This window comes from Macaca mulatta, chromosome 6 (genome assembly GCF_049350105.2).
Source record: "Macaca mulatta isolate MMU2019108-1 chromosome 6, T2T-MMU8v2.0, whole genome shotgun sequence".
NCBI lineage: Eukaryota > Metazoa > Chordata > Mammalia > Primates > Cercopithecidae > Macaca > Macaca mulatta.
In genome coordinates, this window is record NC_133411.1 from 168,237,142 (window position 1) to 168,256,673 (window position 19,532).

Here is a 19,532-nt window from a genome sequence, read left to right on the forward strand (position 1 = left end):
CATCAATGATAAACTGGATTAAGAAAATGTGGCACATATATGCCATGGAATACTATGCAGCCATAAAAAAGGATGAGTTCATGTCCTTTGTAGGGACGTGGATGAAGCTGGAAACCATCATTCTGAGCAAACTGTCACAAGGACAGAAAACCAAACACCACATGTTCTCACTCATAGGTGGGAATTGAACAATGAGAACACTTGGACACAGGATGGAGAACATCACACACCAGGGCCTGTCATGGGGTGAGGAGGAGGGGAGGGATAGCATTAGGAAGTATACCTACTGTAAATGATGAGTTAATGGGTGCAGCACACCAACATGGCACATGTATACATATGTAACAAACCTGCACATTGTGCACATGTACCTTAGAAATTAAAGAGTGTATATATATATATATGTATATATATATGTATGTATATATATATGTATATAAAGCCACAGAATTCTTTTGTAAGTAAAAAAAAAAAAATTAACTTTCCTGGTTCTCAGACATTTGGACTAGGACTAGAACTAAGCCATTATCTCCCCTTGGTCCCCAGCTTGTAGGCTTCAGATTTTAGGACTAGTCAGCTTCCATAATCACATGAGCGAATTTCTTATAATAAATCTCTTTTTCTGTGTGTGTGTGTGTGTGTGTGTGTGTGTATGTGTGTGTGTGTGTGTGTGTGTATAATATATATACATTCTCTTGGTTCTGTTTCTCTGGAAACCCTGATAAATTATACTTGTTGACTCAAATAATTTCTTGCTGGTCTTAGAATGTTTTATATTCAAGATTATGTCATGTTTGAATAGAGATAATTTTAATTCTCTTTTCCCCGATCTGAATACCTTTAAATTCCTTTTTTTTTTTTTTTTTTTTTTTGCTGTCTAATTGCACTGGCCAATACTTTCAGTATAATGTTAAATAGAAGTGGTGAGAATAGATATTCTTGTCTTGTTTCTGATCTTAGGGGAAAACATCCAGTTTTTCATCACTAAGTATGATGTTAGCTGTGAGTTTTTTCACAGATTCTCTTTATTAGGTTGAGGAAATTCCCTTCCATTCCTAGGTTTTTTGAGTTCTTATTCTTTTTAATATTATAGGAGAGTTTTGGGTTTTGTAAAATCTTTTTAAAGCATCTATTGAGAAGATTATGTGTCTTTTGTTTTTTATTCTATTGATATGGTATATTATATTGATCGATTTCTCGATGTTAAACCAACCAATCTTTCATTCCAGGGATGAGTCTCACTTGGTTATGAAATGCAGTCTTTTTGTATGTTGCTGGATTTAGTTTGCTAGTACTTTGTTCAGAATTTGTGCCTCCATGTTCTTAAGAGATTTTGGTCAGTAGTTTTTTTTTTTTTGAGATGTGTTTGTCTGGTTTTGGTATCAGGGTAATACTAATTTCATAGAATAAGTTAAGAAGTGTTTCCTCCTCTTTTATTTTCTTGGAAGAGCTTGTGAAAAATTGACATTAGTTCTTCTTTAAACGTTTGGTACAATTCAGCAGTGAAGCCATTTGGTCTTAAGCTTTTCTTTGTGGGTAATTTTTTGATCACAAATTCAATTTCTTTACTTGTTAGAGGTCTACTGAGATTGTTGGTCTAAGATGGTTGAAGTTATTTAATTTATTGACATGTAATTGTTCATAAGAATATTATAATTATTTTGAATCCTTTATAATCCTTTTTATTTCTATAAGGTTGGTAGTAATGTTCCGTCTTTTGTTTCCAGTTCTAGTAATTTGAGTTTTCTCTCTTTTCTTCTCAGCAGTCTAATTAAAGGTTTGTCAATTTTGTTGATCAAAATTGATCAAAAGAACCAGTTTTTGATTTCATCAATTTTTGTAATGGTTTCTTTATCCTCTATTTTATCATTTTCCATTCTAATCTTTATAATGTCCATCCTTATGCTTGCTTTCAGTTTCATTTGCTTTTCTTCTTCCAGTGTTTTAAGGTTAGGTTATTGCTTAGAGGTCTTTCTTCTTTTTTAAATATATGCATTTACAGTTCTAAATTGTCCTCTGAGCAGTGATCCAGCTACATTACTTAGGTTTTGGTATGTCATATCTTTATTATCTTCTTTCTCAAAGTACTTCTAATTTCTCTTTTGATTGTTTCTTTGACCGATTGGTTATTTAGGAGCATGGTGTTTAGCACCCCTTAAGTTGAAATAATTACATTTCAAGTGCCTAATAGCCACTATGGCTGGTGGTTACCATATTGAACGGTGCAACTTTATAGAGTTATTCAGTGATGCAAGTTGGGAGGTGAACCTGGTTTATCTGATTCCAAAGAAATAATGCTTGCAAACTGTCTCTCCAATATGTTAAATGTGTAAAATAGCAAGCCTTGCTAATTAGCCACTTTAGGAAGTTTAATTACTTTATTTTGGGAAAGTAATTTTAAACATTTTACTTTTTAAATTATTGAACAATTTTTTATTTGTATATACTTTAGGCATACAACATAATATTTTAATATCCTTTTACATAGTGAAATGATTACTACAGTCAAATAAATTAACATATCTATCACCTTTTATAGTTACCTTTTAAGCTTTAAAAAATTTTAAATGTAGCACACATATAGAAAAATGCACAAAGTATAAATGTACAGCTCAATAAATTATCACAAAACAAACACGTATGCATTCACTACTCAGTTCAAGAAATGGAACGTTGCCAAGTACTCCAGATGTCCCATCTGTGCCACGGCCCAATCTGTATCCTTCTCTTCCTCTGAAAGTGATCATCTCACTTGTAACCAGAGTTGGATTTACCATTAAGACAATACAGCCTAAGCTATAGGGGCCCTTATTTACACAGACCTCTTCCAAAGCCCTAGGGTGGGGTGGAGTGCCCAGTCAAGTGTTCATATGGTCATTTGTCATCATTTTTATGTGTTTTTGTAAATTTTGCATAAGGAGAATATTTTGACCATAGTCACTTAAGGTGGTGGTGCTTTCTACTCTGACTTTCCTGCCTTCACATTTTGCCTTTTGTTGAGTGGTAATGAAATAGCTATTGATGTTTTTTGACATTTGTTTAAGCCTTAGACTCTGAGCGTAGGGGAGTTGAGGATATATTTTATTGAGGTCAGCAAGATTTATTTATGTGGCTCCAAGTCACTTCCATATTCAAACAGTTAAGTTAATGTAGGATTATATATCATAATTTATTTATATATTCTCCTGCTGATGAACATTGGGTTTATTTTGAGTTTTTGGTTATAACAAATTATACTGACATATCATCTTTGTACATTTCTTTTGGCAAATATACATACACGTTTCATTTTCTTTTTCTTTCTTTTTTTCTTTTTTGTTTTTTGAGACAGGATCTCACTCTGTTGCCCAGGCTGGAATGCAGTGATACGATCATGACTCAGTGCAGCCTCAAACTCCTGAGTTCAAGTAGCCTTCCCACCTCAGCTTTCTGAGTAGCTGGGACTACAGGTATGTGCAACCACACTCGGTTAATTTTTAAATTTTTTATAGAGACAGAGGTATCACTCTATTGCCCAGGCTTGTCTTGAACTCCTGGGCTCAAATGATTCTCCTGCCTTGGCCTCCCAAAATGCTGGAGTTACAGGCTATGCATTTCTTTTTGATATACCTCTCTAGGAATGAAACAACCAGCTCATAGGGTAATTTGTATGTTCAACTTTGGTAGACATACCAAACTGGTTTCCAAAGTGGGTATAAACACATGTTCCTACAAGTAAGCACATGAGGGTTTCCTTTGCTTTACACCTTTGCCAAAAATAAATTAAAAGAATGAGTAGTTTTTACATTTCAGTAATTCTGATGAGGTTGTAATGTTATTTCATTCTCATTTAAATTTGTATATCCCTGATTATTTTTGAGGCCAGGCACGTTGTCAGTCTATCAGTTATGCTAAGTTTCTAATCCATTTGTCCATTGGCTGTCTTACCTTATTGATTTGTAGAAGCCCTTAGTTTTGGCATGAGCTCTTTATCAGTTACATGTGTGGCAAATATTTTCTCCCACTCAGGGACTTGCTGTTTCACTCTCTTCGTGGTAGGTTTTGATGACCAGAAGTTCTTACATTTGATTTAGGCTAATTTATTAATCCTTTTGTTTCAGGTTAGTATTGTTTTATTTAAAAACTGTTTCCTGGGCTGGCTCACATCCCAGCACATTTGGAGGCTGAGGCAGGAGGATTACTTGAGCCCAGGAGCTCGAGACCAGCCTGGACAACATAGGGAGACCCCATCTCTATAAAAAAATTTAAAAATTAACCAGGCATGGTGGCTCGTGCCTGTAGTCCTAGCTACCTGGGAGACTGAGGTGGGGGCATCTTCTTGAGCCCAAGAGGTTGAAGCTACAGTGAACCATGATGGCACTACTGCACTCCAGCCTGGCCAACAGAGCAAGATCCTGTCTCAAAATATACAAAATAATAAAAAATAAAAACTATTTCCACACTGCAAAGTTATGAAGATATTCTCCTATTACCATAGGATAATGCTTCCTTTCTAAAGCATTATTGGTTTGTCTTTCAGATTTAGATATATAATTCACATAGACTTGATTTTTATGTGTAATGTGAAGTAAAGGTCAAGTTTCATTTTTCTTATGTGGATATGCAGTTAACTGAGTACTACTTATTGAAAAGATTGTTTTTTGTCCACTAGTTTGCAGTGACTCATCATTAGACAAGTATCTATACATTCATGAGTTATCTCTTCTTCTCCATTGATCTACTGGTCTACTCTTATGCCAATACTATGTTATGTTAAAATCTTAAAATAAATCTTTTTTTTTTTTTTTTGAGATGGAGTCTAACTTTGTCACCCAGGCTGGAGTGCAGTGGTGCGATCTCGGCTCACTGCAAACTCCTCCTCCTGAGTTCAAGCAATTCTTCTCCCTCAGCCTCCAGATTAGCTGGGCTTACAGGCATGTGCCGCCACACTGGGCTAATTTTTGTGTTTTTATTAGAGATGGGGGTTTCACTATGTTGGCCAGACTGGCCTTGAACTCCTGACCTCAGATGATCTGCCTGCCTCAGCCTCCCAAAGTGCTGGGGTTACAGGGGTGAGCCACTGCACCTGGACTAAAATAAATCTTCTAATGAGTAGAAGCAGTCATTCTGTCTTATTTTTTCTCTTTCAGAATGTCTTGATTATCGTTGGTCCTTCACATTTCCATATCAATTTTAGAGTCAGCCTGTCAATTTTCATACAAATCCTATTGACATTTTATTAGGATTACATTGTATCAGTAGATCAATTTGAACAGAACTGGCACATGGATGATACCCAATATCATAAATTTATTATATTTGGTATTTACAAATCAATACATGTAATCTACCATATGTTTAATTTATTAGTCTATGCCTGACTTCTTGAGATGAAAGCATAGATCATTGTTTCTTCCCCAGCCTTTCTTCTTTCTTAACATATTCATTTTAAGGTTACAAGTTGCCCTATGAGCATGACTTTAGTTGGATTCCCCAAAATAATTAGTTAGTTAATCAATTTGTTGACTGATTGATTGTCACACTGCTAGCTCCTCTCAGACTACCCAGTCTTCCTCATGCCCAAAGTGCTCTCATTCCATTCATGGTAACGCCCAAAATCTTTACCTTGGCACACTCATTTCTCCATGATCTGCCCCTATTCCCTAATTGCTGTCAACTCCTACAATTTGTTCCCTTATTCACCTTGCTCCAACCACACTGGCCTCCTTACTGTTCCTCAACAACATCAAACACACTCCTGTCTCACAGCCTTTGCCCTTGCTGCCGCCCCTATCTGGAAGGTTTATACTTTAAATAGCCAAAAGAGTTTTACTCTTCCTTCATTCAGGTTTGAGCTGAAATGCACCTTTTTTGGAAAGACCTTCCATGACTACGCTGTATAAAATGGCATTCTCTAGCACTATCACCCATACTTTGATTCTATTTTTCTTCATAATGATACTTCCCAACTGACACAAAATTAATTTACATGTTTATTTATTGTTTGGCTACCAAGTTTTCTTTTCTCTCTAGAATATAAACTTCATGAGGATAAGGATTTTTTGTTCTGTTTTATTTACTTCTGTATCTCCAAAGCCCACAAAATGTGTGGTACATGGTAGATGATTTATAAATACTTGAGTGATGGATTCTGTACTTGGCATCAGAAGATCTGTATTAAATAGTTCTGAATCTGCCACTTATTAGCCATGTGACCATGGGCAACCAAATGAAACTTTCTAAGCCTAGATTCCTTTAATGGTATAGTGGAATAATAATTATTGCCCCTGAGATACTGGGTGTAAAAGTACTTTATGAAGTATATAAACCCATCATAGACATTTTTGATATTATAGTCAGAAAATGTACTGCTTGTCCCAAATTTCTTTCTATTTGGACTTCCTTGGTGATAAAAATTCTCAGGAGAAGTTTTGTTGTCAACATTTTGGACATTTTGTTGTGTTTGGCTCTAGCTAAAACATGAGCATTTGTTCCTAGAAAGGATAACATTTTTACACTTCTGTTGCCATTAGTATGTGAGCAGTAATTAATATATGAACTCATTGTCACTGATGACATGGGATATGGGTGGGTAGGTTTTGGTGGAGAAAGCACTAAGCAAATATCTAGAGCATTGCGGGGAGGGGAGTGCTGGAAAGGTCATTCTAAGTGGGTGCCTGGGGAAAAAATTTAAAAGTTCTTTATTAACCAGGTTAGGCTATGTTACACTGCAGCACAAAACAACCTCAAATTCTCAGAAGCGTATCAGGAAAGGTTGATTTCTTATCCAAATAGTCTTCTGTGGTTCCATAGTACTCTCCAGGGGTTGGGAGGAGATAGTTGTTATTATTTCACATGCCTATGTGGGAACTTTTTAGGGAGTCTTAGTTAAACAACTTTGATAAATTTAATAAAGTTTTGTGAGACTACCACAGTACAAATCTATCTTGGCAAAAGATTTTACAGTTTACATAGGAATATGCTTGACGATACTATTATTATTTTGTAGCCCCTTTGACATAGAGTTTAGGTACAATTATCACATTTTCTAACTGCAAGTTGTATCATGTGTTTTGATGGATATGTATGTTTTTGGGGAAATGGGACTTAATATTTGAATTAGAACCTTTAAAAGAATGCTGCCATTTATTGAGCAATTATTGTGTACCAAGTAGCACAGCAAAAGCTTTGAATACCTTATCTCATTTGATGTTCAAAACAGCTTCCTGAGGGAGATACTATTACTACATTCACCTTATAGTGAGGAAACTGATGTTCAGAGATGTGGAGTAATTTGTCTCCAGTCACACAAGTAAGTGGAAGAACTCAGGCCAAATTCAGGTCTGTTTGACTTCAGAGCTTGTGGTGTTTACCACAACACAACGCTACCTACCTCTTCCCAGATAATATATTCTGCATGTATAATTGCCTTAGGTCTATCAGCAGCCCAAAATAGATGATGACAATGAATATATTAATGTAGAAGGGTTATATTAATGATCTCACAACATTTGGACCTGAGTGTAGAATCCCAAAGATGTTCTGTTGTATATGTTTAACATTCTCAGCGTCACAGTCACTCCTTTGGGTTAAGACTTTGCCTGTGATAGACCCAGGTAAAATGCAACTATCCTTCCTGGGAGCAAAAATAAATTAACACGATCACTATGACCAGCAAGAAATAGCTGATTTCTATCATCAGGGAATAACCAAATGAAGAAGACAAATTTAAAATAGTTTGTTAGAAAGCAATTTAATATAATATATAATCAAATGAGAACTTAAATATAACTGAGTGGAAGTTATATTTTGCGTAACTATAATGGGTAGGCCAGTGAGGGAAGGGTTTTATAATTGAAAATAGTTATCAGGAAAGGATTCTTGGAGTAGTTGGCACTTGGTATGAGTCTTGAGTCACTTGGAAACCAGGTACTATATGTGTCTAATCATCCTGATTTTAAAAACCTGTACGTCTCTCTTTTTTTTCTGCCCATAAGAGTCCACCTGTTTCCATCTTCTGTTTCTCTGCGAAAATGCTGCTGCTTTTCACTGTAATCATGTGACTTGAATGGGAGCTGCCATCTTTTTAGAGCTCTTTCTCCTAGACAGTGTTGATTGGCTCAGAGACAGGCACTTGATTTAGTCCAGGCTAATCAGAATACTCAAACTTATGTCCACATTGGTGAGTTCAGTGATAAGTACCTGACCCAGGATTAGTCAATTCTATCAATTGGTAGGATATTTGAGTTTGAGACTAGAAAAAGTGAATCTCAATGCTTCTATGGGTTTTGCTTTTGTGTTGTAAGATTTGATGTACTAGAGCTCTGGGTGGCCACGTTCCTGGTTGGTCTATTCTAAGAAAGAATGAGGTGCCCTGTGGGGTTGAAATAGAAATGAGAGACACAAGGAAAGAAAGGTGGCATTTCCATTTCTGGTCTCTGAGCTCCATCTTTATGTACTGTTTTGGCTGTTCAATCTTCAGCTAAATAACTTCTAATAACTCCACTGCCACCGCCATCTAGCTATGCTCTTGGTTAATTTGAGTTGAATTTTTGTCACATGCAACTGAGAGTCCTGACTAATATTTCATTGTGACTTTATATTGAAGTAGGAAGAATAAAAATTATCTTTATTTTACAGGGAGAAAATGAGGCTCAGAAAAAATATGTAACCAAGATACTAAAAAAGTGTAGGAGTTAATCCAAAGCAAACGTCAAATCTTTTCTCACTGGAGAAAACATTGCTAGGTACAAGGAGCTAGGTCATGAAAAGTCTACTGGCTTAGGAGACTCAGTATATGAACTATTAATAAAATAGCTTCCCACCTCTTAGGGTATTCTGAATGTTCTGACACCAGATTTTGGTGTCATTTTAGGTTGGGTTTTTTTGTTGTTGTTGTTTTTGTCAGTAAAATCCTGGCTTTTGAGGAAAAAGGAGGAAGTTCAATTCCACCACAGAACCCACTTCCCTTTTTACTTTAGGTCCATGGGGTTGCCCAGGTCTGAAACAAGTTAATAACTATCTCTTTTATACTATAGTGACGTAACTCTGAAAAGAATGGGTGTTTGATAAGGATTAATTTCAAAATGATACCAAATGATTGATTGTTCCACTCTTATCAAAGCACACTCAAATCCGTACTAACCTAGGGATGCAGAAAGATTAAGAAAGAACAACCCTTTGAATTTTGGGACAAATTTAGAGAAATATATCCTTAATAAACAAAAAAAGAAAATGAACTTAGGACATATAAAACTTTACATTTTGCCATATTTCAAATAAGATTTAAGATAGCTTAAAAGAATATAAACATATAAGAAGACGATTTAAGTTAAAAGTGGAAGAGAGGCTGGGTGTGGTGACTCATGCCTGTAATCCCAGGGCTTTGGGAGACCGAGCTGGGCGGATCACTTGAGGCCAGGAGTTCATTCGAGACCAGCCTGGCCAACATGGTGAAACCCCATCTCCACTAAAAATACAAAAGCCGGGCATGGTGGCACATGCCTGTAGTCTCAGCTACTTGGGTGACTGTGGCAGGTGAATCGCTTTAGCCCGGGAGATGGAGGTTGCAGTGAGTCAAGATTGCGCCACTACACTCCAGCCTGGGTGACAGAGTGAGACTCTGTTTCAAAAATAAATAAAATAAAGTAGAAAAAAAAACCCCAAAAATGATAAGATAGGGACATTAAATGGAGTTAGAAATAAGGCTAATAAAAAATGAATATGCTACACCATGGAACACTACTCAGCCATAAAACAGAACAAAATAATGGACTTTGCAGCAACTCAGATGGAGCTGGAAGCCATTATCTTAAGTGAAATAATTCACAAATGGATAACCAAATATTGTATGTTCTCACTTGTAAGTGGGAGCTAAGCTATGAGGATGCAAAGGCATAAGAATACTTTGGGGACTTAGAGGGAAGAGTGGGAGGGAGGTGAGGAATAAAAGACTACATATATTGGGTATAGTGTATACTTCTCAGGTGATGGTGCATCAAAATCTCAGAAATCCCCACTAAAGAATGGATCCATGTAATCAAAAACTACCTCTACCCCCAAAACTATTGAAATAAAAAAAAATAAAAAAATAAATGGATGTGACACAGTCCTATATGTATTTGACAACTAGCCCCAAGTTGAGTTGGACTTTAAGCTTTCTTGTTGTCAATGCAAATAGAGAAACTCAACCAATTACACAGTTTTGCAATGTCCACAAGACAAATGTTTAGGAAAAATACAACTGCATCTAATACTATGTCCAGAAATAATGTGTCCCTGGGTTCTTACAAAGAGCACACTGTATTATAAAATACAAAATGCCTGAAGATCCTCCTTCCAGGAGACCCAAGGATGAGGTTCACAGGCCTGGTTCTTATAGGTGGAAGCATTATTTCTCAAATTTCAATTGTCTTTATTATTTCTGCCATATATACTTACTAAATTTACTATTATTATCATTATTATCATTATTATTATTTTTTGAGAGAGAGTCTCACTCTGTCACCCAGGCTGGAGTGCAGAGGCATGATTTCAGCTCCCTGCAACCTCTACCTCCTGGGTTCAAGTGATTCTTCTGCCTCAGCCTCCCAAGTAGCTGGGATTACAGGTGGGCGCCACCACACCCAGCTAATTTTTTATATTTTTTTGGTAGAGACGTGGTTTCACTATGTTGGCCAGGCTGGTCCCAATCTCCTGACCTCAAGTGATCTGACCGCCTTGGCTTCCCAAAGTGCTGGGATTACAGGCATGAGCCACTGTGCCCGGCTAGAAATTATTAACCTAATATTTTTTTTTTAATGTAGATTTTATTTTGACTCAGTTTTAAACTTAACCTAATCTTAGCAAGGTAGATAAGCTAGTTATGTTTTTTTTCTAATATCCTTTAAGTCAAGTTTATAAGGATTAAAATTTAAAAGTCTATTTTAATCTATAGTTTTCTTATGTACCATTAATAGTTTGTAGGCTACACCTTGGGAAACACTGACTTAAGGAAAAGGAAAAATCCAGTTTTTGAATATCCATGACCTCACTGCATTTTAATATTTCTTGAGAGGTGTCATCTTAATATTTATTGAGAGGTATTATTATCACCAACAGAGATGGGGAAACATGTTAAAGAATTTTTGTAAGTTTCCACAATAACTGAGCAGAGATGAAACTCAAGTCTTCTGATGAAAATCAAGTTCTGGCTTCTAGATGGGTGTCCAGAGGCCTTTTTTCCAAACTGAAGTACAAACTCTCTTTGACTGTTTACCCATTTGCTTCCTGCCAGAATGCCCCACCCCACTTAGTCCATAGTGGTGCCCACCTCTGGTTAATGGAGCTGAGGCTGCTGAACCAAAGGGAGGAAGTCTGTCAGGCATATGTGGAACCCAAAAGAGGAACTTCATCAACTGTCATGGACAGCTCTGCCACTTTGCGACCCTGTGGATTTTTTGGGAAGTGTTTTTGTGGTTCACCAGTCTCTCATTTGGCAAGGCCACTTGTCCTGGGTTGATCTTCTTTATTGGTGGAAAGTACGGCTGGGAGATTTGGAATGGTTGCAGATTGACTTGACTCTCGGCAGGAACTGCCACCATGAGCTTTTGGGGAAAGACCTCAAGCTGTGGTTTGTTGCTGAGGATTGTGGGATTCCTTCAAATCTTGGGGAACGTTTTGAGTCATCACTGGCAGCAGGTTTCTGTTGACAACTTGAGCAACCTCAGAATGAAGAAGCTGTGTTCATCTCTCACATGAATATGACTTTGGGTAAATCATCTCGAAATCTGAACTCATGGTTGTGATCCACACCCCTCCCAAGTTCTAATTTTTAGTGTAAGCCTTTTTCTTCTCATTTTTTCTTCTTTGTGCATCTCTTAAGGAGATTTTTTTACATCTCATAATTAAAACATTTATTTCTTCAAAACTTTTTATTTTGAAATCACTGTAAATTCACATACGTTTGTATAAAATGCCACAGAAAAATCCTGTGTGCCTTTTACTCAGTTTATCCTAATGATAACATCCTTAAAGAGATTTAAAAATTAGGCCCAGATTGTCCCCTTTCCACTATGGTGGTCCTCCAGTCGACCAGGCGTGGGCTGCATGGTAGCTCTTTTGCAGGATTCTACAGCCTGGAGTAATAAGTCGTGCCAGCCTCTCTCTGCTATATCCCAAAGTCCAGCACCCTGCGGGTCAACCCCCAAGGGCCATCCAGCCTCTGTCTCCCACCACTAAGTTCACTTCATGTCTCTCACGACAGGGAGGAAACTTAGCATTCCTTGGAGACTTGAAGGGATACGGTGAGCTTAAAAATTTTCAAGAGCTTATCAATCAGTCAGCCCTTGTTCATCCCCAAGCGGATGTGTGGTGGTATTGTGGTGGACCTTGACTGGGCACTCTGCCAAATAACTGGAGTGGCACTTGTACTTTAGTCCAGTTGGCTATCCCTTTCACCCTGGCATTTCATCAACCAGAGGGAGGAAAAATAAGATGTCGTAAAGCAAGAAAAGCCTCTTATTGGTCTTTAAACTCTCACGTCCGTTTAGACACAATTAGAGTCCCACGGGGAATACCAGATCAATTTAAAGCTTGAAATTAAATAGCTCTAGGATTTGAGTCAGTATTTTGGTGAGTGACAGTTAATAAAAATGTAAATTGGATAAACTATATCTATTACAACCAACAGCAATGAGCTTTTCATGAGTTAAAAGAAAAACTCAAGTCGGCCCCAGCCCTGGGGCTACCTGACCTGACAAAACCCTTTACACCCTATACATCAGAAAGAAGAAAAATGGCAGCTGGAGTTTTAACCCAGACTATGGGGCCCTGGCCAAGGCCAGCGGCCTATCTCTCAAAACAACTAGACGGGGTTTCCAAAGGCTGGCCTCCATGTTTAAGGGCCCTGGCAGCAACGGCCCTGTTAGTACAAGAAGCGGATAAACTAACCCTTAGGCAAAACCTGAATATAAAGGCCCCTCATGCTGTGGTAACTTTAATGACTACCAAAGGACATCACTGGTTAACAAATGATAGATTAACCGAGTATCAAAGATCGCTATGTGAAAATCCCTGCATAACCACTGAAGTTTGCAACACCCTAAACCCCGCCACCTTGCTCCCAGTATCAGAGAGCCCAGTTGAACATAACTGTGTAGATGTGTTGGACTCAGTTTATTCTAGCAGGCCCCAACCTCTGAAACCATCCTTGAACATCAGTAGACTGTGAGTGGTACGTGGACGGGAGCAGCTTCGCCAACCCCTGCAAAGTGACTCTGGAGAAGACGACAAGCCCTGCTCCAGTCACACCCGGAAGCTGACTGGTCCATGCACGGCCGAAGCATGAGGAAACTCATCGCGGGACTCATTTTCCTTAAAATTTGGACTTGTACAGTAAGGACTTCAACTGACCTTCCTCAGACTGAGGACTGTTCGCAGTGTATATATCAAGTCACTGAGGCAGGACAAAAAGTTGCTACAATTCTATTATTTTATGATTATTATAAGTGTACCGCGACTCTAAAAAAAAAAAAAAAAAAACTTGTTTGTATAATGCTTTTCTATGCAAGGTATGTAGCCCAGGAAATGACCAACCTGATGTATGTTATGACCCATCTGAGCCTCCCATGACCACAGTTTTGGAAATAAGATTAAGGACTGAGGACTGGTAAGGGATCATAAATGATATGAGTAAAGTGTTAGCCAAAACAAAAGAAAAAGAGGTGCCCTAACAAGTCACCTTGAAGTTTGATGCCTATGCTGTCATTAATAGGAATAAGTTAGAAATAAGATGTGGTTCTCTTAATTAAAAAAGAGGCTATATGGCAGAAAATAAGTACATTTGCAATGAACTAGGATTGTGTAAAAATAAATGTGGATACTGGTCTTGTGTCATTTAGGCTACTTAGATAAAAAATAAAAAGAAACCTGTCCACCCTCAGAAAAAATAAGTAGCCCTTCCTGTACCAGTGGTCAGTGTAACCCCTTAGAACTAGTAATAACCAACCCCTTGATCCTCGCTGGAAAAATGGGGAGTGTGTAACCCTAGGAATCAATAGGGCTGGACTAGATCCTCAAGTAAATATTGTGGTTTGAGGAGAAGTTTATAAATGCTCTCCTGAGCCAGTATTTCAAACCTTCTATGATAAACTGAATGTGCCAGTACCAGAAATTCCAGGAAAAACAAGAAATTCGTTTTTGCAATTACCTGAGCATGTATCCCAGTCTCTCAATGTCACTTTATGTTATGTATGTAGAAGAACTGTAATGGGAGATCAATGGCCACAGGAAGCCCGAGAATTAGTACCTACAGACCCAGTTCCTGATGAATTCCCAGCTCAGAAGAATCACCCTGGTAACTTCTTGGTCGTTAAAGCCTCAATCATTAGACAATACTGTATAGCAAAACTGAGGAAGGACTTCACCCTTGCTGTAGGAAGACTCAGCTGCCTTAGGCAAAAACTGTATGATACTACTACAAAAACAGCCACCTAGTGGAGTTCAAACCACAGTAAGAAAAATCCATTTAGTAAATTCCCAAAGTTGCAAACTGTGTGAACCCACCCAGAGTCCCACCAGGACTGGACAGCTCCCACTGGATTATACTGGATATATGGGCCTAGAGCTTACACCAAATTACCCAACCAGTGGGCAGGTGGTTGTGTTATTGGCACTATTAAGCCATCTTTCTTCCTACTGCCCATAAAGACAGGTGAACTCCTGGGCTTCCCTGTATGTGCTTCCCACAAAAAGAGAAGCACAGCTATAAAAAATTAGAAAGATGATAAATGGCCCCCTGAGAGAATCATACAATGTTATAGGCCTGGCACTTGGGCACAAGATGGCTCGTGAGATCACCCAACCCCCATTTACATGCTCAACCGAATCATACGGATACAAGCTGTCTTAGAAATAATCACTAATAAGACTGGCAGAGCCTTGACTATTGTGGCCTGGCAAGAAACTCAGATGAGAAATGCTATCTATCAAAATAGATTAGCTCTCGACTACTTGCTAGCAGCTGAAAGAGGGGTCTGTAGAAAATTTAACCTTACTAATTGCTGTCTACACATAGGTGATCAAAGGCAAGTAGTTGAAGACATAGTTAGAAATATGACAAAACTGGCGTGCAAGTGTGGCATGGATTTGATCCTAAGGCCATGTTTGGAAAATGGTTCCCAGCACTAAAAAGATTTAAAACTCTTATAATAAGAGTTATAATAGTAATAAAAACCTGCTTACTGCTCCCTTGTTTGCTGCCTGTACTTCTTCAAGTGATAAAAAGCTTCATTGCTACCTTACTTCACCAAAATGCTTCAGCACAAGTGTACTATATGAATCACTATTGATCTGTCTTGCAAGAAGACATAGATAGTGAAAATGAAAGTGAGAACTCCCACTATTGAGTGAGATTCTCAAAGGTGGGGAATAAGGGAGGAGACCACCCTTCATATTGTCTTATGCCCAATTTCTGCCTCCAAAGAAAGAAGTAAAAACTAAAAGGTAGAGATGAAATCCACAGGCAGACGGCCTGGTGCCGCACCCTGGGCGTGGTTAAAGATGGACCCCTGACCTAACTGGTTATGTTATCTATAAATTCCAGACATTGTATGGAAAAGTGTTGTGAAAATCCCTGTCCTGTTCTGTTCTAATTACCGGTGCATGCAGCCCCCAGTCATGTACCCCCTGCTTGCTCAGTAGATTGTGACCCTCTCAAGTGGACCCCCTCAGAGTTGTGAGCCTTTGAAAGGGACAGGAATTTCTCACTCAGGGAGCTTGGTTTTTGGAGATGTGAGTTTTGCCAAAGCTCCCGGCCGAATAAAGCCCTTCCTTCTTTAACTCGGTGTCTGAGGGGTTTTGTCTGTGGCTTGTCCTGCTACAAAGCAATCTTTCTGCCTCAGCCTCCCGAGTAGCTGGGACTACGGGTGTGCACTGCCATACCCAACTAATTTTTAAACTTTTAATAAAGACAAGGTCTCACTATGTTGCCCAGGCTGGTCTCAAACTCCTGGTCCCAAGCACTTCTCCTGCTTTGGCCTCCCGAAGTGCTAGGATTACATGTGTAAGCTGCAATGCCTGGTGAGTATTATCTTTGTAATGTGCTATTGAATTTGATTTGCTAGTATTTTGTTGAGGATTTTTGTATCTACATTCATCAGGAATATTGATCCATAGTTTTTTGTTTTTTTTTTTCCGCTGTGTCCTTGTCTGGTTTTGGTATTAGGGTGATATTGATCTCATAGCATGAATTAGGGATAATTCCTTCCTCCTCAATTTTTTTGAATAGTTTCAGGAAGATTGACATTAATTCTTCTTTGTATAGTTGGTAGAATTTGAATGTGAATCCATCTGGTTCTGGGCTTTTTTGTTGGGAGATTTTTTAAATTATTGACTAAATTTTACTGTTCATTATTGGTCTGTTTAGGAGTTCTATTTCTTCCTGGGTTAATCTTGGAAGGTTATATGTTTCCAGGAATTTATCCATTTCCTCTAGGTTTTCTAGTTTGTTAACATATCATTGTCCATAATAGTCTCTGATGATCTTTTGTATTTCTGTGGTATCAGTTGTGATGTCTCCTTTTACATTTCTGATTGTGTTTATTTGGATCCTCTGTCTTTTTGATTAATTTAGATAGTGGTTCATCAGTTTTATTTATCTTTTTGAACAATTACCTTTTTATCTCATTGATCTTTTTTTTCTGTTCTCATTTTATTTAGTTCTGCTCTGATCTTTGTCATTTGTTTTCTTCAGCTAACTTTGGATTTGGTTTGTTCTTGTTTTTCTAGTTCTGTGAGGTATGCCATTAGGTTGTTAATTTGTGACCTTTCTGCTTTTTTGGTGTAGGCATTTAATATGGTAAAATGTACTCAGCATTGCTTTTGTAGTGTCCCATGGGTTTTGGTATATTGTCTTTTCATTTTCATTAGTTTCATTTTTTAAAAATTTTCCATTTAAATTTCTTTATTGACCCAGTAATCATTCAGGAGCATACTGTTCAATTTTAATGTATTTGTATAGTTTCTGAAGTTCCTCTTGGTATTGATTTCTAGGTTTATTCTACTGTGGTCTGAGAAGATACTTGGTATGATTTTTATTTTAAAAAAATTATTAAGACTTGCTTTGTTACCTAAACATGGTCTATCTTGAAGAATATTCCATGTGCTGATAAAAAGTGTACATTTTGTAGTTGTTGGGTAGCATGTCCTATAAATAATTGATAAGTTCATTTTGTCTAAAGTCCAATTTAACTTCAGTGTGTCTTTGTGAATTTTATGTCTCAATTACCTGTCTAGTGCTATGAGTGGAGTGCTAAAGTCTCCCATTGTTATTATAGTGTTATCTATTTCTTTAGGTCTAGTAATATTTGTTTTGTGAATTTGGGTGCTCTGATGTTGGGTGCCTATATATTTAGGTTTGTTATATCCTCCTGCTGATTTGATCGCTTTATCTTTATATAATTACCTTCTTTGTCTTTTATTACCATTTTTTTATTTAAAGCTTGTTTTATCTGATATAAGTATAGTTACTTCTGTTCACTTTTGGTTTCTGTTTGTGTGGAATACCTTTTTCCACACCTTTACTTTTATCAGTCTATGTGTGTCTTTATGGATAAGATGACTTTCTTGTCGACAGCATTTTCTTGGTTCATTAAAAAAACCCATTCTGTTTTTTTTCAAGATGGTGGATAGGAGGTAGTGTTAGTGTCCTTCTCCCACTTGAAAGGAATAGTGGGTGGAGATTCACACTGTTAATTTTTTTCCCATGAATTACCACAGGAATTTGTCAGGAAAACCGAAAGAATTCACAGAGCCTTTGCCAGAAGCAGCAGGCTATAGCCTACTCCATGAGATAGGTGAAAAATTATAAGTTCCCAGAGTGTGAAGGGGGGAACCTGCATCCAAACACACATCCCTACTGGGGAATCTGAAAACCCAGATCATGGGAGAAGGACTTAACCCTAGTGAGAGCTGGAACGAATTTAGGGAGAAACGTGAAATATTAAAGTAGAAGCAGCAGTGGGAAGTGCCTTGTAGGCATTCACAATCTGCAGCATGAGCCCAGGGAAGCCATTCCTGATTATTTCCCACAGGCGCCCTTGGGGAAGTTAGCCAACGAACCCAGGGAGGCGTCACAGGGTGAAAGAAGCTCCCAATTGAATTTTGTGATATAATTTTGAGTGGGGACAAACTCTCTTGAACAGAATCCAGGAGTGAGCAGGAAATGTGCTGCAGACACAAACACAGAAGCTGAGTGCCTGCCTTGTGGGCAGATGGGGAGGGGAATGGCCTTAAAGCTGTTATTGCTGTCTCTGTGGGGAAGCTTATGGCTTGGGTCAGGTCTGAGTTCTATGTGGGAGGCAGAGGCTGCAGTGAGCTAAGATCACGCCATTGCACTCCAGCGAGACAGAGTGAGACTCTGTCTCAAAAAAAAAAAAAAAAAAAAAAAAAAAAAATTGGATCAAAGAGTTAAATCTAAGGCATGAAACCATAAAAATTCTAGAAGATAACATCAGAAAAACCATTCTGGATATTGGCTTAGGCTAAGAATTCATGACTAAGACCCCAAAAGCAAATGCAATGAAAACAGAAATAAATAAATGGGTCCTAATTAAATTGAGAAGCTTCTGCACGGCAAAAGAAATAATCAACAGAGTAAACAGACCACCCACAGCATGGAAAAAAATTTTCCTTTGCATCTGATAAAGGACTAATATTCAGAATCTACAAGGAATTCAAACAAATTAGCAAGAAAAAAACAAATAATTGCATCAAAAAGTGGGCAAGGGACATGAATAGACAATTCTCAAAAGAAGATACACAAATAGCCACCAAACATATGAAAAAATGCTCAACTTCACTAATTATCATGGAACTGCAAATTAAAACCACAGTGAAATACCACCTTACTCCTGCAAGAATGGCCATAATTAAAAAGTCAAAAAATAATAGATGTTGGGGTGGACATGGTGAAAAGGGAACACCTTTACACTGCTGGTGGTAATGTAAACTAGTACAACCACTATGGAAAACAGTATGGAGATTCCTTAAAAAACTAAAAGTAGAACTACCATTTGATCCAGATATCCTACTACTAGGTATCTACCTAAAGGAAAAGAAGTCATTGTATGAAAAAGACACATGCACATGCATGTTTATAGCAGCACAATTTGCAATTGCAAGGATATAAAACCAACCTATGTGCCCGTCAACCAATGAGTGGATAAAGAACATGTGGTACATATGTACCATGGAATATTATTCAGTCATAAAAAGGAATGAAATAATGTCTTTTGCAGCAATGTGATTGGAACTGGAAGCCATTATTCTAAATAAGGTATCTTGGGAATGGAAAATCAAATATTACATGTTCTCACTTATCAGTGGGAGCTAAGCTATAAGGATGCAAAGGCATCAGAATGATATAATGGACTTTGGGGATTCATGGGGTAAGATTAGGAGAGGGATGTGGGATAAAAGACTACATATTGGGTACAGTGTACACTGCTTGCATGATGGATGCACCAGAATCTCGTAAATCATCGCTAAAGAACTTATTTATGTAAGCAAAAACC

The 19,532-nt window shown here is 37.8% G+C and overlaps 2 protein-coding genes across 6 annotated transcripts in view; one reads left to right on the forward strand and one right to left on the reverse strand.

Moving 5' to 3' along the window:
- RNF145 (ring finger protein 145) overlaps positions 1-19,532 on the reverse strand; it is a 347,885-nt gene that overhangs the window by 194,488 nt on the left and 133,865 nt on the right. The window lies entirely within an intron of this gene.
- The window catches only part of LOC106999016 (uncharacterized), a 252,474-nt gene that overhangs the window by 18,802 nt on the left and 214,140 nt on the right, over positions 1-19,532 (forward strand). For 2 of the 5 annotated variants that reach the window (XR_013394982.1, XR_013394981.1), the window contains exon 3: positions 3,332-3,449. The exons of 2 other annotated variants lie outside the window; for them this stretch is intronic. The gene's annotated coding sequence lies outside the window, so the exon portion shown is untranslated. Of the gene's footprint in view, positions 1-3,331; positions 3,450-11,254; positions 15,799-19,532 lie in introns of those variants that run through there. One more of the 5 variants, XR_003730607.2, reaches the window with a different exon arrangement.